The sequence below is a fragment of the Apodemus sylvaticus genome, chromosome 9 (genome assembly GCF_947179515.1).
Source record: "Apodemus sylvaticus chromosome 9, mApoSyl1.1, whole genome shotgun sequence".
Classification (NCBI taxonomy): domain Eukaryota; kingdom Metazoa; phylum Chordata; class Mammalia; order Rodentia; family Muridae; genus Apodemus; species Apodemus sylvaticus.
The window spans coordinates 62,309,810-62,332,036 of record NC_067480.1 but is presented as its reverse complement, the minus strand read 5'-3'; the positions used below and the strand labels follow the sequence as shown (position 1 = coordinate 62,332,036).

Genomic DNA, 22,227 nt, shown 5'->3' with positions numbered 1-22,227 from the left:
GTGGATGATCATTTTGATGTGTTCTTAGATTCGGTTGGCAAGACTTTTATTGAGTATTTTTGCATCGATGTTCATAAGGGAAATTGGTCTGAAGTTCTCTTTCTTTGTTGGATCGTTGTGTGGCTTTGGTATCAGCATAATTGTGGCTTCGTAGAAGGAATTGGGTAGTGTTCCTTCTGTTTCTTTTTTGTGGAATAGTTTGAAGAGTATTGGTGTTAACTCTTTTTTGAAGGTCTGATAGAATTCTGCACTGAAACCATCTGGTCTTGTGCTTTTTTTGGTTGGAAGACTTTCTATGACTCCTTCTATTTCTTTAGGCATTATGGGACTATTTAGATGGTCTAGTTGGTTCTGATTTAATTTTGGTATTTGGTATCTGTCAAGGAAATTGTCCATTTCCTCCAGATTCTCTAGTTGTGTTGAGTACAGTCTCTTGTAGTAGTATCTGATGATTTTTTGGATTTCTTCAGTTTCTGTTGTTATATCTCCCTTTTCATTTCTAAGTTTGTTAATTTGGATACTTTCTCTGTGCCCTTTGGTCAGTCTGGCTAAGGGTTTATCTATCTTGTTGATTTTCTCAAAGTACCAGCTCCTGGTTTTGTTGATTTTTTGTATGGTTCTCTTTGTTTCTACTTGATTGATTTCGGCTCTGAGTTTGATGATTTCCTGCCTTCTACTCCTCTTGGGTGAAATAGCTTCTTTTTGTTCCAGGGCTTTCAGGTGTGTCATTAAGCTGGTAATGTATGCTCTCTCCATTTTCTTTTAGGAGGCACTCATGGCTATGAGTTTTCCTCTTAGCACTGCTTTCATTGTGTCCCATAGATTTGGGTATGTTGTGTTTTCATTTTCATTGTGTTCTAAAAAGTCTTTAATTTCTTTCTTTATTTCTTCCTTGACCAAGGTATCATTGAATAGAATATTGTTCAGTTTCCACGTGAATGTGGGTTTTCTGTTGTTTTTGTTGCTATTGAAGATCACTTTTACTCCATAGTGATCTGATAGGAGGCATGGGATTAGTTCAATCTTCTTTTGTTGAGGTCTGCCTTGTGTCCAATTATATGGTCGATTTTGGAGAAGGTACCATGAGGTGCTGAGAAAAAGGTATATTCTTTTGCTTTAGGGTGAAATGTTCTATAAATATCAGTCAAATCCAATTGGTCCAAAGCTTCAATTAGTTTTACTGTGTCCCTGTTTAGTTTCTGTTTTCCCGATCGGTCCATTGAGGAAAGTGGAGTGTTGAAGTCCCCCACAATTATTGTGTTAGGTGCAATGTGTGCTTTGAGCTTTAGTAAGGTTTCTTTTACAAATGAGGGTGCCCTTGCATTTGGCGCATAGATATTCAGAATTGAAAGTTCTTCTTGGTGGATTTTTCCTTTGACCAGCAAGAAATGTCCTTCTGTGTCTCTTTTGATGACTTTAGGTTGAAAGTCAATTTTATCTGATATTAGAATGGCTACTCCTGCTCGTTTCCTGTGACCATTGGCTTGTAAGATTGTCTTCCAGCCTTTTACTCTAAGGTAGTTTTTATCTTTGACACTGAGGTGTGTCTCCAGTATACAGCAAATTGTAGGGTCCTGTTTACTTATCCAGTCTGTTAGTCTATGTCTTTTTATTGGGGAATTGAGACCATTGATGTTAAGAGATATTAGGGAATATTGATTATTACTTCCTGTCATTTTTGATGTTCTTTTTATATTTGAGTGGTTATCTTCTTTTGGGTTTGAGGAAGGAAGGTTATCTTGCTTTTTCCAGGGTATAGTTTCCATCCTTGTATTGGAGTTTTCCTCTTATTATTCTTTGCAGAGATGGGTTTGTGGAAAGATATTGTGTGAATTTGGTTTTGTCATGGAATATCTTGGTTTCTCCATCTATGGTCAATGAGAGTTTTGCTGGGTATAGTAGTCTTGGCTGACATTTGTGTTCTCTTAGAGTCTGCATGAGATCTGCCCAGGATCTTCTAGCTTTCATGGTCTCTGGTGAGAAGTCTGGTGTGATTCTGATAGGTCTTCCTTTATATGTTACTTGGCCTTTCTCTCTTACTGCCTTTAATATTCTTTCTTTGTTTAGTGCATTTGGGGTTTTGATTATTATGTGACGGGAGGTATTTCTGCTCAGGTACAGTCTGTTTGGAGTTCTGTAGGCTTCTTGTTTATTCATAGGCATCTCTCTCTTTAAGTTAGGAAAGTTTTCTTCCATAATTTTGTTGAAGATATTTGCTGGCCCTTTCTGTTGTAAATCTTCACTCTCATCTATACCTATAATCCTTAGGTTTGGTCTTCTCATTGTATCCTGGATTTCCTGGATGTTCTGGGATACAAGCTTTTTGCATTTTGCATTTTCTTTGACAGTTGAGTCAATGGTTTCTATGGTATCTTCAGCATCTGAGATTCTTTCTTCCATCTCTTGTATTCTGTTGTTTATATTTGCATCTATGGCCTCTGATTTCTTCTCAAGGTTTTCTATCTCCAAATTTGTCTCCCTTTGTGATTTCTTAGTTGTTTCTACTTCTGTTTTTAGGTCCAGGGTGGTTTTGCTCAGTTCCATCATTTGTTTGTCTGTGTTTTCCTGTAATTCTTTAAGAGATTTTTGTGTTTCCTCTTTCATGACTTCTGCCTGTTGACTCAAGTTCTCCTGCATTTCTTTAAGTTTTTTTTTTTTTTTTTTTTGCCTTTCTTCTTTATTGGCTTCTATCTCTTGGGCCTTATTCTCCTGCATTTCTTTAAGTGTTTTTTGTGTTTCCATTATATGGGTTTCTAGCTTATTCATGTTCCTCTGTATTTCTTTAAAGATTCATTCATGTCCTTTTTGTGTTCTTCTAGCAGCATCATGAACAGTGATTTTAAATCCAAATCTTGTTTCTCTGGTTTGTTGGCATAACCAGGACTTGCTGATGTTGGAGAGTTTGGTTCAGATGCTGCCATATTGCCTAGATTTCTGTTAGTAGCGTTCCTGTGTTAGCCCTTTACCATCTTGTTCTCTGGAGCTAATTGGTCTTGTCTCCGACTGGTGTTTCAGCCTCCTGAGAGGCTCTAGGGCTATTTCTGCAACACTGGAGGGCAGGGTTTCCCCTGTTGCAGGTTGTTGATGTGCTTTCCTCCTCTTGGGTGCCGCTGCAGCCCTAGTGTTCATTGCCCCAGATTGTGTCTGTGAGCCAGAAGGTGCCCGTTTGCTCCTTCAGGGAGTGCTGAGGCTGTATGCTGCAGGGACCTTTTCTGTCTGCTGATCTCTCTGCTGGGCAGCAGAACTCCCAACCGGGTTGGTGCACACAAGGCTAGCCTAGCTGCTCAGGCCCTGAGTCTAGGTAAAAGCCTGGCAGGCCAATGTCGGAGCAAAGTTCCCCTCAGCTGTGAGTGTTAATTGGGTCTGTCAGGTGGCTAGGATGGTGGCGTGCGTGTGCACCCTGAGAGTGCTGGGAGAGTCTGCTGGGCTAACAACCTCCAGGCCGGGTCAGCACACAGATGGCCCACCGAGCAGCCCAGGGCCTGGGGGGCAGTCCAGGGCCTGACCGTCTGAGACCCCTGCTATGTCCGCCTCGGGCTATGCCTGTTAGTTGGTTTGGTTTTGCCTGCTAGGTCTCTCTGGCTTCCCGTAGGCAAAATGGTGGTGGTGCGCAAACCGGCCCGGATAAACAACCTCCTGGCTGGGTCGGCACACAGATGGCCCACTGAGTAGCCCAGGCCCTGGGGGCAGTCCAGGGCCTGACCGTCTGAGACCCCTGCTATGTCCGCCTTGGGCTATGCCTGTTAGCTGGTTTGGTTTTGTCTGCTAGTCTCTCTGGCTTCCCGTAGGCAAAATGGCGGCGGCGCACGCTGGCCCGGGCAAACAACCTCCTGGCTGGGTTGGCACACAGATGGCCCACCGAGCAGCCCAGGACCTGGGGCAGTCCAGGGCCTGACGGTCTGAGACCCCTGCTATGTCCGCCTCGGCCTATGCCTGTTAGCAGGTTTGGTTTTGCCTGCGAGGTCTCTCTGGCTTCCCTTAGGCAAAATGGTGGTGTCACGCGCTGGCCCGGGGGAAAAAACCTCCTGGCTGGGTTTGCACCCTGGTGGCCCCCCGATCAGCCCAGGGCCTGGGTGCAGGCCAACGCCCGTCGGGCTTAGACCCCTGCAATGTTGGTCTCGGGTTATATTTGTGTACCTCAGTCTGATTTCTCTGTAGACTGAGAACCAATATGGAGGCCTCGTAACTGACTGGCGGGAGGCAGAGTTCTGATGTGGCTTCTGTGTGGTGAAAGGCACCATAAATCTACCGCTGCTCGCAGCCTGGCTGGCCAGCGATGGCCAGTAGTCGTGGGCGCAGGGTCTGCCTGGACCCTGTCCGCTTGGTTCTACTGCTGATGGCCCTTCCTCTGGACCAGCCGCTGCTGCTGCTGCTGCTGCTGCTGCTGCCGCTCTATTCTATATATTTTTTATTTACATTTCAAATGATTTCCCCTTTTCTAGCCCCCCCACTCCCCGAAAGTCCCGCAAGCCCCCTTCTCTCCCCCTGTCCTCCCACCCACCCCTTCCCACTCCCCCGTTCTGGTTTTGCCGAATACTGCTTCACTGAGTCTTTCCAGAACAAGGGGCCACTCTTCCTTTCTTCTTGTACCTCATTTGATGTGTGGATTATGTTTTGGGTATTCCAGTTTGCTAGGTTAATATCCACTTGATATTAATTTTATACTTGTGTGGTTATCTTCTTTTGGGTTTGATGAAAGAAGCTTAATATCCTGCTTTTTCCAGGGTATAGTTTCCCTCATTGTAAAGGTGTTTTCCCTCTATTATCCTTTGTAGGGAGGGGTTTGTGGAAAAATATTGTATAAATTTGATTTTGTCATGGAATATCTTGGTTTCTCCATCTATAGTAATTGAGAGTTTCGCTGGGTATAGTAGTCACGGCTGGCATTTGTGTTCTCTTAGTGTATGCATGAGCTCTGCCCAGGATCTTCTAGCTTTCATGGTCTCTGGTGAGAAGTCTGGTGTAATTCTGATAGGTCTTCCTTTATATGTTACTTGTCCTTTTTCTCTTGCTGCCCTAAGTATTCTTTCTTTATTTAGTACATTTGGGATTTTGATTATTATGTGACAGGAGGTATTCTGTTCTGGTCCAGTCTGTTTGGGGTTCTGTAGGCTTCTTGTATATTCATGGCATCTCCCTCTTTAGGTTAGGGAAGTTTTCTTCCATAATTTTGTTGAAGATATTTGCTGGCCCTTTAAGTTGTAAATCTTCACTCTCATCAATGCCTATAATCCTTATATTTGGCTTTCTCATTGTGTCCTGTATTTCCTGGATATTTTGGGTTACAAGCTTTTTGCATTTTGCATTTTCTTTCACTGTTGAGTCCATAGTTTCAATGGTATCTTCAGCATCTAAGATTCTTTCTTTTATCTCCTGTATTCTGTTGTTGATATTTGCGTCTGTGGTCCCTGATTTCTTCCCAAGGTTTTCTATTTTCACAGTTGTCTCTGTTTGTGCTTCCTTGATTGTTTCTACTTCTGTTTTTAGATCCTGTAATTTCTTGCTCAGTTCTGTCATTTGCTTGTTTGTGTTTTCCTCTGATTCTTTGAGAGATTTTTGTGTTTCCTCTTTCATGACTTCTGCCTGTTGATCAAAGTTCTCCTGGATTTTTTTTAAGTGATTTTTGCATTTCCTCCTTATTGGCTACTAATTTCTGACCAATGTTGTCCTGAACTTCTTTAAGTGATTTTTGTGTTTCCCTTTTAAGGGCTTCTAGCTTTTGATCATTTTTCTCCTGAATTTCTTTAAGAAATTCATTTATGTGCTTCATGTGTTCCTCTAACAGCATCCTTACCAGTGCTTTTAAATCCAACTCATTTTTCTGGTGTTATTTGATTATTCAGGATTTGCTATTGTTGGAGAATTGGGTTCAGATGCTGCCATAATGCCTTGGTTTCTATTAGTAATGTTCCTATGTTTGCCTTTAGCCATTTAGATCTCACTGGTGTTAGATGGTCTTATTGTCACTGGCTGGTGCTTCAACCTACAGTGGACCTTTAAGGCTATTTCCATGACACTGGATGACTGGATTTCCTCTGGCACAGATTACTGATATGCTGCCTTCCTCTTTTGTGCCTTTGGAGCCCTGCTCAGTTTTGCCTCAAGCAATGTAATACTTGGGTTTTCAAGGTGAACCAGGTGTTCTCTGATGGCTTTGTTATAGAGCGAAGATGGTGTGTGGTGGGGTCACTCCCTCTGTTGATTCTCATGTAGGACATAGGCCCCATGACCGACTGGGTTGCAGATGCACCACCTATGTTCTCAGGTCCTGGGTGCAGGCAGACCCCTGGAGATTTGCACCCCCAGAGATCTTAAGCTCAGGATAATACAGTACCTAATGATGCTTTTCTGCCCTGGCAGGCCATGAAGATGGCTAGGTGTAGTTGCTCCCTCTGCTGCTTTCCTAGCAGGACACAGGCCCCATCACCTACCAGCTGGGAGATGAATTTCCTATGTGCTTAGTTCTTGGGCACAGGCAGGCCCCTGGTGGTTTGCACCCCCAGAGATCTAAAGCTCGGGGTGAAATAGTACCTAGTGACGCTTTTCTGCCCAGGCAGGCAGTGATTATGGCAGCGGGGATTCTCTCCTTCTGCTGCTCTCCAGGCAGGACACAGGCCCCATGCCCAACTGTCTGGCAGAAGGGCCTATGTGCTCAGTTCCTGAGTGCAGGCAAACCCCTGGTGGTTTGCACCTCCAGTGATCTAAAGCTGGGGTGATACAGTACCTAGTGATGCTTTACTGCCCTGGCAGGCAGCAAATATGGCTGCAGGGATTCTCTTCCTCTGCTGCTCTTCAGGCAGGACACAGGCCCCATGCCAGGTGGACTGGCAGATGAACCGCCTATTTGCTCAGTTCCTGAGTGCAGGCAGATCCCTGACAGTTTGCACCCCCAGAAATCTAAAGCTCCCAATTTGTCCTTTTGATGGTGTCCTTTGGCTTATAGAAACTTTATAATTTTATGAGGTCCCATTTGTCAATTCTTTATCTTAGAGAATAAGCTATTGGTGTTCTGTTCAGGAACTTTCCTCCGTACCGCTGTCTTCAAGGGACTTCCCCAGTTTCTATTAGTTTCTGTGTCTGGCTTTCCGTGGAGTTCCTTGCCCAATTCAGTTCTTCATAGAGTTAGAAAGAGCAATTCTCAAATTCATCTGGAATAACAAAAAACCAAGGATAGCTAAAACTACTCTCAACAGCAAAAGAACTTCTGGGGGAATCAGTATCCTGGACCTCAAGCAATACTACAGAGCAATAGTGTTAAACACTTCATGGTATTGGTACAGTGACAGGCAAGCGGATAAACGGAATAGGATTGAAGATCCAAAAATGAACCCATATACCTATGGCCACTTGATCTTCGAAAAAGGAGCTGAAAACATCCAGTGAAAAAAGATAGCCTTTTCAACAAATGGTGCTCATTCAATTGGAGGTCAGCATGCAGAAGAATGTGAATTGATCCATCTTCATCTCCTTGTACTAAACTGAATACTTACTACTGTGACAGTGAATAGCTATCACTCCAGTATGATCTCTAAGTTTAAAAAGCCCTCTCTATAAAAAACTAAAGTTTGGCTTTCACTCTGGTGTTGAGGGAAACTCCTCAGCTGCCATCAGCCTGGATTCCTGGTCCCCTCTGTGGACATTAGACATTGGTTTCTTTGTCTGCACTTGGAATCATGCAACTGGCCTTTGAAACTTCTTTCTCTAAAATTATAATACCTATACATGCCTTTTTCAGTCTGAGGAATCTGAAAACTTAACAGTAGAAACTGAGTTAGCAATCAACACCCCTGCTTCTTCAATTAGGATTATTGAAGAAAGTGGAAACTATTGAAAACAGCACACTTTTTAAGTTTATTTTCAATAATTTGTGACATTGTGAGGATATAAAATGTATGAAACTGCTGCAATAGAATGTTTTTGTTTGTTTGTTTTTGGAAAATGGATGTGCCACTTTAAGACATTTACTTTATGAGATAGGGTAGTCACAGAGAATCAGTCGATGCCTTCCCATTATTTCCAGTCTGGTAGATTTATTAGGGATATGTAAACATATCTTTGTTTTGGCCCTGCAAGGAAATTTATCTGCTGCCTTTACCAAATGGTGTTTGAGTTATGGTGAGACTCTGTAAGACTGGATGTCTTAAAGTTACATATTAACAAAGTAAAGCCATGTATTATATTAGAGCACACACTTCCTCATTGGAAGTTATAACAGTAAGAGATTCTATTTATTCTAGGAACCACTGGACTCACTCTTGGATGAACCCAGTAGAAATGAAGGAACTAATTCCCCTGAAAATACAAATCATTACTTTTCAATCTCAACTGGCTTTTTCATTTACCCAGTGATTGGTTAAAATCCTAATCTGGATTACAAGGTTGCAAGTTGATCATTTCAGTTTTAAAGTTAAAAATTAAAGTTAAAACCTTATTGAACGATCTAATCCTCTTTGTTAAAGAAGAGATCAGAAATCACAGAGGATTTCAGCAATCACCCTCAGAATTAACCAGTATGGCAAGAACAAAAGCCAAGAATAAAGGTTCAAGAGAAATCTAACCTACCAAATGTCAACATGATACAGATTTTGCCTACATAGAACTGGTGCATTGTTTTCTTCTTTTTGGTGACATGATTCACAGATATGCAAGATTATTAAACTTTAAATTTTCAATTTCATCTGCTCAATTTATATATAAACTGATTACATTTAAGAAGAAATTTCATTTCTTAGTCATCCTAGTCATCTTTCATATATTCATTTGCCACAAATCTACTCAAGACCCACTTAACTAGCTCAGCAAGGGACATTCCAATCACCACAGAAGACTTAACCAGACTGTGCTGCTAATATTAGTAGCTCCAATTTTCATACAACACAAAGAAAAGAAAATCAAGCAACAAAGGCTTAGTTTTTCTATTTCTGGCATTCTTTTACTTCAAAAAAAAAAAAAAAACCAATCATGTTCAGGATTGAGATGATGAAACATACACAGTTCTTTTTATAGATAGGCCTTTTAAACAGTAACATTTTCTTCTCTATTCTCAGATTAAAAATTGATCTATAGACTTAGATTCTCCTCCTATTTTATTACTGTGAAAATGGAGAAGTAAAGCCTGATTTTTAAACTTCCCTGACATTCCATATTTAAAAATAATGTATTTATCATGACCTGAAATAAAAATAGAAGTTAAAGGAATCAATTCATAGAATAATCACTCATATTGATCAATATGTTTATACATCTATGAAATTGATATTCATTTTGTTATATTATAAATCCCACAAAATTATGACAATGATATAGGAAATGTCTCATATACCTCATGCAAAAGTTATGGGATACCTCATGTACCAAAGACAAAACATGAACTGTGAGGAAATTCTGTATTCTTCATTTTCTGTTCATTAAAAATATTTGATACCAAAACATAAAATACATTAATTCTAAAATGTAACAAATTCTGCCTGACTGTCATATTGACACTAATCATTTATTTCTTTTAAGTATTTGAAACATAATATTATTATAAAATAATATGATTATGAACTTTGTGTGCCTTATCAATCTTTTTACATGAATTGATTTCATTTGTTGACTATTTTTGCTTTGTGGAAATAATAAGCATGAATTTCAGATACTTGTTATGATAATTAGCCAATATTAATATGTGAATTGTTGGACTTCATGTCCTCTATTTTGATTCTGTTTATATTGTGAGTTTTACAAATGCTGGCAAACACTGAGTAACATACTCACATTACAGCTTCGTCAGGTAGTATCACCACTCCGAAATCTTGTCTTTAGGACTAATTGCTTCATCTTTTCATCTAATCTAACTACAACACCGATATTTTCTCTTTCTCTCTACCTCTGCATTTTTGAGAATGTTCTTTAATTGATACTATTTACTATCATTTTTCAGTCTGACTTATCTTACCAACATTTATGAAGAGTTATTTGAGTCTCCTCATATTATCACATAATACTGTAAGACATAATTTTATATATTTACTTGTTGGTTATCTAGAATGAAAGGAAAATAAATTTTTATATTTATTTTAATTTTTTAAATGTATAAGTGTATATACCATGTATCTTTTCATATCCCTTCCTGTATCACCAGAGTGCTACCAGCAACACATCTCTACAATCTCATATCCACTCTTTTCTTTCTTCCTCCCTCCCTCCTTCCTCCTTCCTTCCTTCCTTCCTTCCTTCCTTCCTTCCTTCCTTCCTTCCTTCCTTCCTTCCTTCTTTACTTCTTTGTTTTCTTTTTTGTTATAACCCAGTGAATGCAATAAATGCTTCCCATATGTTTTGATATGCTATTTCTCATCTACTACTAATGGTTCCCTGATTCCTCCCTTGTTAGTCATCTGCTAACAGTATACAATTTCTAATATCTACCAAAAGAAACAGCAAAATTGTATACTGGTCTCCTTGTTTGCCTTCTCTCCTCCACAGTCCAAGACATAATTTTCTTGTATTAGAAAAATAGAACTTTTCCACCGGTGGGATCCAGATAGGATGCCAATCCACACCAAGGAAACTATTCTGCTGAAATGTATTTTTGTGAGTTATCCTTTTCCTTGTTCTTCTGGGTTATTTAAAGAAATATAAGTAAAGGGTTACTTAAGGGAGCATGAGTGACTTTAGGTAGTTCTATTACTGAAAAGACACATGAAATATGACTAAGCAAAACTGCTTCCTGGGAAACTCCTGTCTAAGAAGTTGGCTAGTGCCAAGAATGTCTTATCAACAGCACTTGTTTCTGCTCTTAAAACTTTGCCCATATGAATCTCGTAAAGTGCTGCTGATCTCCTTGGGCCTCTTGAGTTCCTTTAGATTTCTGAGCTTTATGATATACTTGTTGCCTCCAAAAAGGGATGTTTTACTTTGAAGAAAATAGTTGCATAACACTGTCTTCTAAATTAGAGGTCACAGTGTTTGCAAGTTTGATACTAAAAAGAGAATGTTAAATTACTCCTTTTTGGGTAAATGTGTTAGGCACACTAGTTAAGCTGTATGAAATACATTTACTTTTCAATATCCTGCTGGGATTTTCTTGGGTTTCTAAGTCATCATTACTGATCACAATCTAATGCCTGTACTTCCTATAATTTCAAGGATGGATCACACATGGCAGTGTGACTCAGTGCATTTGATACAGCTGTCACTGACAAGAAAAAAGTATGTTTATTTTCTTTAAGCTATTTCTAAGATGTGCATTTAAAAATGTTTTTTGAAAGATTCTAAAAGGGTGAAGTCTGGAGAAGATATAATATTGTATATGATTGGCTACTCCATGGTACTTTAGTCTGTCAGTAAAATATTTTGCTATTCTGCTGGAAACTTTAGATCTGAGTTTGAATGGGGGAAAAGAAACACTTTTTATAATGGGAATATCTTATAAAACATGAGTAAAATTTCTTTCCTTATATTTTATAGACATGTCTCAAATTTCTGCAGACTTTATAAGTAATTGTAGACAAATTTCTGAAATTCATCCAATTATTAAGTATTCTAGTTAAATATATATAAAAATATTCACATATTATGAATACTTTGCTTAAGAAAAACAATGGATATGATACTCTTTTAATACTGGCAAACATTGTTAATAGCTATTAAATGTATTGAGTTAATATTTTTAAACTTTTAATCCTTCATAAATAGTGTGTGTATTAAAGCTAATATAGATCTTTGTCTAAAATAGTACATATTATTATTTCTAATTAAATACAATTCCTGAATTTGAAATAGTTCATTTGTCATTTAGGTATGTAATGACATTCGCTGATGTTATAAATTAAAAAAATTAAGTTTATTTCTATTTAATACTGTAGACTTGTTAAAATAATGAAGTTACACAATTTTGGCTTAAATATTAAGGGGCTGAGCAAAGAAAATCTATTGAATAGATTAATTTTGTTAAAGCAAGTATTTAACAGGATTTACAGGGAGAAGAAACACAAAACACTTGTGTTCAAATCATGTAAAATGTGTGATTGCAAAAAATTCTGCATATGCACATGTCTATAGTTTACCAAAATAATTTGAATAAAGATAATAATTTTGATGCAAATTTCAAAAGGGTAGAACAAATTATAGAAGGAGTCAAGGTTACCTTTATACAAAACACTTCAGAGAAAGGTAAGCATGATTTGAAAGTCTAGTTAGAACAGTATTAGATGGTTTATGTAGAACTGTTCTTTATTCATTGACTTTTAAAATTGAATTAACATTCATCTTGTTATCTGAAAGGGGGAGAAAGCAGTTCTGGTTCACTGTATCTTGTTAAAAATTAGTGTGGCATATGTATATTGTTTGTATATTTATTGGAAGAGCATTGATTTATTAATATGTAGTGGGTGATGCATTATGGTTTGCAGTCTTAGATACTTAAAACCAGTTACACTTCCTAAGCAAGAACTTGTTGTACACTTTAGAAATGAAAATAATGCATAATGTTTTACTATTGTACCATATTTTAAGGCCATGGAAATAGTATGCATGTGTCTTAATATTTTTATTTTTTGAAAATTAATCCCAGCAAGGAATGTACATTTCCACAGAAAATTAAAAGTAAATCGATTCAAAAGTTCTGTCATTTATTTTGCCAATGTAATATGACATGCCATATCCCCTTCTGACTGTATATTTATATTTCTAATTTATTTTTATTTTTTATTCGATATATTTTTTACTTACATTTCAAATGATTTCCCCTCTTCTAGCCCCCAATTCCCCAAATGTACCATAAGCCTCATTCCCTCGCCCTATTCTCCCACCCACCCCTTCCCACTTCCCTGTTCTGGTTTTGCCCTATACTGTTTCACTTAGTCTTTCCAGAACAAGGGGCCACTCCTCCGTTCTTCTTGTACCTCATTTGATGTATGGATTATGTTTTGGGTATTCCAGTTTTCTAGGTTAATATCCACTTATTAGTGAGTGCATACCATGATTGATCTTTTGAGACTGGGTTACCTCACTTAGTATGGTGTTCTTCAGCTCCATCCACTTGCCTAAGAATTTCATGAATTCATTGTTTCTAATGGCTGAATAGTACTCCATTGTGTAGATACACCACATTTTTTGCATCCACAATTCTGTTGAGGGATACCTGGGTTCTATTTAGCTTCTGGCAATTATAAATAGGGCTGCTATGAACACAGTGGAGCATGTATCCTTATTACATGCTGGGGAATCCTCTGGGTATATGCCCAGGAGTGGTATAGCAGGATCTTATGGAAGTGAGGTGCCCAGTTTTCTGAGGAACTGCCAGACTGATTTCCAGAGTGGTTGTACCAATTTGCAACCTACCAGCAGTGGAGGAGTGTTCCTCTTTCTCCACATCCTTGCCAACACCTGCTGTCTCTTGAATTTTTAATCTTAGCCATTCTGACTGGTGTAAGGTGAAATATCAGGGTTGTTTTGATTTGCATTTCCCTAATGACTAACAAAGTTGAGCATTTTTAAATGTAACACTAATAAACAAAACCAAATATAATTTCACATTGAAGAAAATCAAACACTAATGGCAGTAGATAGATCTCTTGAAAAAGTAGAGACTGGCATTTTGATCTTATCATCTTCAAACCTAAGGAGCTCAGGTGAGAGTTCAAATGAGCTGAGACAACCAATTATAGAATGGTTGATGTGGGGGGAAATGCACCACAGTGTGTGTGTGTGTGTGTATTTGTGTGTGTGTGTGTGTGTGTGACTTTGGACTCCACATGTAAGATAGAAAGTAAAATAATAGCAATTGCCAAAAGAATATGTGTGTGTGTGTGTGTGTGTGTGTGTGTGTGTGTGTGTGTGTGTGACTTTGGATTTCACATGTAAGATAGAAAGTAAAATAATAACAATTGCCAAAAGAATATGTGTATTGTGTGTGTGTGCTTGTTTGTGTGTGTATGTGTGTATGTGTGAGACACATTTACCATGTGTATGTTTACACAAATTGTGAAAAACTGGTGTCAATAAAATCATTTATATTTTTCACTTGAATTTTAAGGAAAACCTGAGGATACAAAAAACCCACTCTATACCATAACGTTAGCAATTAAGAAAAACTTTTGCACTTTTTGAAAGACACATTTGAGAATGGTTCTATTTCTAAAGTTGCTTTTTTATTTAATTGCCACTGATAACTTCAATAATTTCTATAGATAAACATCAAATAATGAAGTAGGAAAATACAAGAAATATTAATCTTCATACATGTATATCCTATTTCTTTTAAGAATAATTTTTACTATTCATGTGAAACCTACAGCATACACAAATCCCATAATTTATCCAGTCTAATAAATAAATATGCTGTGTCCTTACAACACTTTGAAAATTTACAGTTTGTAGCTTAGTGATATGCATGCACATGGATATATAATATTGAATTGGCCATTATGAGATGTTTAGACACATAGGTTTATTAGTACCTCTACAAGACCTAATTAATGGTAGAATGCAACTGAAATACCTTCTAAGAGAATAAATTAGACTGTATATTTCTACACAAAGCACTGAGTCTTCAATGTAGTAATTGCAAAGGTATAAGCCACAACTTTAAATATGTCTGTAATTTTAGTGACACAGTATTAAAGGCTGGATTATAATCTTTTAATAAGTAACATAAACTTCCAAATGATCTTTAAAATGAGAACATAGGCTTAAGGCAGAATATATTTGGATGAAGCATTTGGAGGTAACAATTTTTTGTGTGTTTAGAGACTAAACAATTTTGTCTTATGAATTGAAGAACTTCAGTTGAAAGAATTTAGAATTGTTTTTTGTTTGGGAGATGTCCAGCTCTCCACATGCTTAAGTATAATTAGCCAGTTGAGCTAAGGAACATATTTTGCTCAAGAGCCTTTAAATTGAATTACTTTCATTTGCCTACAAAACATCTCATTGAGACTTAATGAGCCAACAGATCTGCCAGAAACCTAAGAGTACAAATGCCTCCAGAAATTGTTGTTAGATTGTTTGAATGTTGCTATTGAAATTCTTCTAACAGTTGTGGGATATAAAGGCAATGGTGTTCTTAATAAGCACTAGCTACAGGTCACCTTATGTAAGATTGTGATTACTTTTGAACAGATATAAAAGATTTATTTGAAGAAATATACCACAGTGAAAAATGACTACAATACATGAATTTGCTATTGATAAGACAGACAAGCCCAGGAAGTCTGTCCAGAAATTTTCAAGATATTTTATGTTATACAACATGGCTGTTCTTGGGGCGAACACCTGGGACATAATTATGTGCACTTCTTGATCTCATCATACCAGACAAACATAAAAAGAACAATGGACCAGGCACCTTTGAAAAAAAGTCATCCTTGCTTTATCTACCAGCAGTCAAGCAACATGCCTGTTAAATATACATACACACACACATATATATATATTTATATTTCTTTGCATCCCTGCTGCATCATCATATGATGGTGAACTATATCTAAAAGACAATGCAATCATCCAGCTGATGAAGATGTAACTATTCTTGGGATATGTGAACATTCCCTTTGCAGTGTCATAGATCTCAAAGTTGGCAGCTTGGTAGATGATAATACCCTGTACTGACACATTAAAGCATTGGAACTGTCTTTTAATCCAATCATATTTGCATATCTTTACCAATCAGTTCCATCTTTGTCCACATCAGCTGCTAGACAGGTATGGGAAAATCAAGAGACTATACAAACCACAAGGATAAAGTCCCAGCAACACCACTTAATGCATGTTTCCTGCAAAGGATTGCCAAAACTGGATCCTTTTGTCTAACAACCAAGAAAGAGCTGCTTGTATTTATCTTTGAAGGCAAAGGTGAGAGCCTGAGTGGGGAAGTATCTGAGGACATTGGCCAGGTTTTTATACCAGAAGGACAGAACACCCTCTTACTTGGGAATACAAACCTCACAGCCTATAATGCCTTTGTGTTGCTTTTCTGCAGTGATTTTCTTGCTGGAATGTTGCACTTGCAATAGAAGCTTGACCCACTTGATGGGTGCTGCCACTATCTTGAAGATGGCCATGGCTACTACTTTGGGAAAGAAATTCTTGAAGAAATACACAGAGGCATCTGTTGTTTTGAAAGAAATAGAAGAAGAGGCAGGGAAGTACTGGACAGGACTGGCAACATGTTAGTGCAGAACAGGACTGGTTTGACAAATGATTTTGGCTTCTGGACTCTGGGGCTAGGACAAAATTTTGATATATTGTATAAAAATGTTTGAGAATTCAAAAATTGAACACAATGTATGTTGATCATATTTATCCCCAACTCTTCCTTCAAACTTTCACAAGTTCCTCAAAATTCCATTATCTACTTCTTTTCCTTTTATATACTTCAATCTTTTTCCTTTTTTAATAACACATATATTCCAGATTTTTTGCCCATATAATCATGTGTATATCCAGGCATCAACTGTAACTAAGTTCATTTGACAGTAGTTGAACCCTTGAGTGAAGCTGTCTGCCTCTTCCAGCAACAATGATGTGTTAAGAGCTCCTGAGGTATGGGTAGAAACTCATTGCTTGCTTTCCCAACCATGCTGGAATAATTATAGGCTTGAATATTGCTTGATTTTGTGTGTCAAGCACAATGACTATTGTTTTATGAGTATAATAGCCCTGTCATGACCTGAACATAGAATTTAGCGATGGACTTCCCTAAAGTCTGCATCTTACATTCTCTCAACTCCTCTACCAAGATGAGCCTTGTGTCTAGAGGTGAAATATAAATATGCCATTTGTAGCTTTGTATGTTCAAGTGCCTGACTTTTTTCTACTGTAAATTATATTCCAAAATTTCTCTAATAAAATCTGAATATTAATGTAATAATTTCATTTCAATAATAGAAGATTCAAATTTATTTTACAGGTACAGTATAGCAATTGATCAGATTTTATCTGTATATAAGCAGGAGAGTGAATATAGCAAGTACAGGCAATATGGGCCCCCAAACCTCAAACCCCACCTCTCAGTATTGTATATAATACTTAAAAGTAGGAAGCAATAATATTCATCTAACTAGTATTTGCTAAAAGCCATTTCCATAATGACAGTATTGATAGTTATCAATTATACTTTTAATTTCTTTTCACTCCTTATAATTAAAAAAAAAGTATTTTTTCTCAATATCAATGGACTCAATACCGCAATAAAAAGAGACAAGCTAACAGACTGGAAATATAAATAGGATCCAAAATTTTGCTGCTCACATGAAACACACTTCAATTGCAAGAACAGAAACTATCGTGGAGTATAAGACTGGAAAAAAGTTTTCCAAGCAATTATCTCAAGAAACAAGCTGGAGTGGCCATTTTAATTATCTAACAAAATAGACTTTAAACAAAAAGTTATCAAAAAAGATGGATAAGGACACTATATACTCTTCAAAGGAAAAAAATCTATCAAAATGAACTCTCAATTCTGAAAATTTGTGCCCTAAATCAAAGGAGAGCCACATTTGTAAAAGTAACATTGCTGAAGCCCAGAGCAAACATTGAACCTAATACAATAATAGTGGGAGACTTCACAACCCCACTCTCACCAATGGACAGATCATGGAAATAGAAACTAAACAGAGACATAGTAAACCTAAAAGAAATTAGGAACCAAATGTATTTAATGAATATCTATAAAACATCTCATCCTAAAACAAAAGAATATACTTTCTTCTCTGCATATTATAGTACCTTCTCCAAAACTGACCATATAATAATTTGCAAAACAAGGTTCAATAGATACAAGAAAATTGAAATAATTCCATGCCTCCTATCAGACAACCTCTGGACTTCACTATCAACAAAAACAACAGAAAACCCACATACTCGTGGAAGCTAAACAACTCTCTGCTTAATGATAACTTGATCAAGGAAGAAATTAAGGCAGCGATTTTAGTTTTTATAGAATTCAACAAGTAAAGAGAATACCATTTAAAATTAAATAAAGCAAATATCTAATAAAACAAATAAAATAAAAAATTCAATGAAATGAAGTCACAACATACCCAAACTTGTGGGACACAATGAAAGCAGTGTTAAGAGGAAAATTAACAGCACTGAGTGCCTTGATAAAGAAATTGAAGAGATCCCTTACCAGCAACTAAATAGCATCCCTAAAAGCATTAGGACAAAAAAAAGCAAGCACACCCAACAGGAGTATATGGGAGAAATTACTCAAACTCAGAGATAAAAATCAAACAGTTAGAAAAATAGAGTGAATAAAAAAAAATGTGCAAAACCAAGAGCTGGTTCTTTTAGAAAATAAACTTAGGAAATTAAAAAAATCATCAGATATTACTATACTGAACCACACAGGAAAATTTACATGAAATGGATGATTTTCTAGATAGATACCATGTACCAAATTTAAATCAAGATCAGATAAACTATCTAAATATTCCAAAAAACAATACAAAAATAGATGTACCCATTAAAACCTTCCTAACAAAAAAAGGTCAAGGCCAGATGATTTTAGGGCATAATTCTGCCAAATCTTAAAGAAGAGCTAGCACCAATACTCCTCAAAGTATTTTGCAAAATAGAAACAGAAAGAACACTACCCAATTCACTCTTTGCCTGTAGCCATAGTTACTCTGATACCTAAACCACACCAATAGCCAATGAAGAAAGAGAAATTAAGACCAATTTTGCTTATGAATATTGAGGCAAAAATACTTAAAAAATTCTTGGAAACGAAATTCAGGAACACATGAAACTGTATTTCAATATAATAAAGTAGGCTTTATCCCAGAGATGAAGGGATGGTTCAATAGATAAAAATTGATCAATGTAATAACTATGTAAAAAAAAAAATCAAGAAAAACTTCACATGATCATCAAAATTAGATGGTGAAAAAGCCTTAGACAATATACAGCACTTCTCGGTTTAAGCATATTGGAATGATCTGTAATTCATGTTATGTACCTCAATATAATAAAATTAATATGAAGCATCCAAACAGCTAACATCAAATTAAATGGAGAGAAATTAGGAATCATTTGATATGTTGTGTCTTGAGTATTCAGAGTTTCTGGTCTAATTACTATCCACTTATTAGAGAATGCATTCCATGTGTATTCTTTTGAGATTGGGTTTCCACACTTAGGATGATATTTTCCAAGTCTACCCACTCGCCTAAAATTCCATGAATTCATTATTTTTAATTGCTGAGTAGTATTCCATTGTGTAAATATACCACATTTTCTGTATTCATTCCTCCATTGAGGGACATCTGGATTCTTTCCAGCTTCTGGCTATTATAAATAAGGCCGCTGTGAATATAGTGGAGCACGTGTCCTTATTGCATGCCAGGGAAACCTCTGGGTACATGCCCAGAAGTGGTATAACAGGTTCCTCTGGAAGTGTCATGCCCAGTTTTCTGATGAACTGCCAGACTGATTTCCAGAGTGGCTGTACCAGCTTGCAATCCCACCAGCAGTGGAGGAGTGTTCCTCTTTCCCCCACATCCTCACTAATACCTGCTGTCTCCTGAGTTTTTAAATTTAGCCATTCTGACTGGTGTGAGATGAAATCTCAGGGTTGTTTTGATTTTCATTTCCCTAATGATTAATAATGTTGAACATTTCTTAAGGTGTTTCTCAGCCATTCGAAATTTTTCAGGTGAAAATTCTTTGTTTAGCTCTATACCCCATTTTTTAATAAGGTTATTTGGCTCTCTGGAGTCTACCTTCTTGAGTTCTTTGTATATATTTGATATTAGCCCTCTGTCAGATGTAGCCAACATCAAACTAAATGGAGAGAATCTTGAAGCAATCCCACTAAAATAAGGGAAGAGACAAGACTGCCCTCTCTCTCCATATCTTTTCAATAGAGTATTGGAAGCTCTAGCTAGAGCTATTAGACAACATAAGGAGGTCAAAGGGATTCAAATTGGAAAGGAAGAAGTCAAATTATCACTATTCACAGATGATATGATAGTATAATTAAGTGACCCAAAAAACTCCACTAGAGAACTCCTACAGCTGATAAACAACTTCAGCAAAGTGGCTGGATATAAAATCAACTCAAGCAAATCAGTTGCCTTCCTATACTCAAAGGATAAGCAGACTGAGAAAGAAATTAGAGAAGTGACACCTTTCACAATAGCCTCAAACAATATAATGTATCTTGCTGTGACTCTAACCAAACAAGTGAAAGATCTATATGGCAAGAACTTCAGGTCTTTGAAGAACGAAATTGAAGTAGACCTCAGAAAAGGGAAAAATCTTCCATGCTCTTAGATTGGCGGGATTAATATAGTAAAAATGGCCATCTTGCCAACAGCAATATACAGATTCAGTGCAATCCCCATAAAAATCCAAACTCAGTTCTTTTTTTTTTTCTGAGACAGGCTTTCTCTGCCTAGCCCTGGCTGTCCTGGAACTCACTCTGTAGACCATGCTGGCCTTGAACTCAGAAATGCACCTGCCTCTGCCTCCCAAGTGCTCAGTTCATTATAGAGTTATAAATAGCAATTCTCAAATTCATCTGGAATAACAAAAAACCCAGAATAGCTAAAACTATTCCCAACAGTCAAAGAACTGTGAGAATCAGTAACCTGGACTTCAAGCAGTACTACAGAGCAATAGTGTTAAAAAAACAAAAAAACAAAAAACAAAAAACTGCAAGGTATTTGTACAGTGAAAGGCAGGTAAATCAATGGAATGAAGTTGAAAACCCAGAAATGAACCCCCACACCTATGGTCACTTGTTCTTCGACAAAGGAGCTGAAACCATTCAGTACCAAAAAGATAGCCTTTTCAACAAATGGTGCTGATTCAACTGGAGGTCAACATGAAGAAGAATGCAAATTGATCCATTCTTATCTCCTTGTACTAAGCTCAACTCCAAGTGGATCAAGGACCTCTACTTAAAACCAGATACACTAAAACTAATAGAAAAGAAACTTGGGAAGACCCTTGAGGACATGGGCACAGGGGAAATTTTCCTGAGCAGAACACCAATAGCTTATGCCTTAAGATCAAGAACTGACAAATGGGACTTCATAAAATTACAAAGTTTCTGTAAGGCAAAGGACACTGTCAAAAGGAAAAATGGCAACCAACAAATTGGGAAAATATCTTCACCAACCCTAGAAAATGTCATCTTATGTGAGGCAACTCTGACCTAAAAGGAAATGCATGGTATGTCCTCACTGGTAAGTGTATATTAGCCAAATGTACAAAATACTCAGGATATAACATATATATCATAAGAAGTTTAATAAGAAGGAAGGCCCTAGAGAGGATGCTTCATCCCAATTAGAATGAGAATCACAGACTAATAATAGGAGGGACAGAGAGGGAGGAACCTTTGAGGTAGAGGGACAAGGGAGGGAAAAAGGGAATAGGGTCAGCATAGGGGTGGAGGTCATGAAAGAATCCTGGAGGCACAGGAGAACAGACACTTTGAGCTTCTGGGGTCGGTAGTTGGGGGACCCTCTACAAAGTCCTAGAGACCTTGGATATAAGAGACTCCCATGACTCAAAGGAGGTGATCTTAGTCAAAATGCCAACAGTGAATAAGTGGGAATTTTGCAGAAAATATTAAAATGAGTAACAATATCCCTCACTACTCTGGGCAACATGGTGGGTGACATGGCACCAGTAGTTTGTTCCCATCTTGGCAGACTCTCTGGCCTGTTTATTGTTGAAATTTCTTCACCCAACTCTCAAAGTTCCCATTAGTGAGTCACTACCACATCAGTCCCATACTTCAAATCACCCCTACAGCTTTTGTGGTGCACATCAGGCAAACCCATTCTTTGCCACTGTACCTTTCTCTTTGGTACCCAGTTGAGTTGCTGAGAGAAGAAAAACATCACACAAACATTGTTCAAAAACAATTTTAACTCAATCTTTGGTCTCAACAAGTAGAATCCTAATCTTGTAAGTCATATTAAATCTAATTCCTTTAACGGTGAATCCTGGCAGATCGGGAGATACAAGTAGCCACACCTTGCCCTTTTGCAATCCCCAACCCCAAAGCTCCTCTCTCCTGGTTCTTCTCTCCCTCTGTCCTGCCTGCTTGCCCAGTGATCGATCCCTTTATGTAATCATGGAGGTTCACAAGATGTAGCCTGTGTACATGACTTATTCCTCATTCCAGATAACACCTTCCGGGGAAAGTGAAATTAACATCAATATGCAAACAGCACAGATCCCCAACAGGAAACTTAAAGTGGCCACCTCCTATGCACAGACAGG

At 37.5% G+C, this 22,227-nt stretch overlaps 1 pseudogene; it reads right to left on the bottom strand.

Annotated features, from left to right (window-relative positions):
• Positions 1–22,227, bottom strand: part of LOC127691910 (ADP/ATP translocase 2-like) — a 130,259-nt pseudogene that overhangs the window by 98,395 nt on the left and 9,637 nt on the right.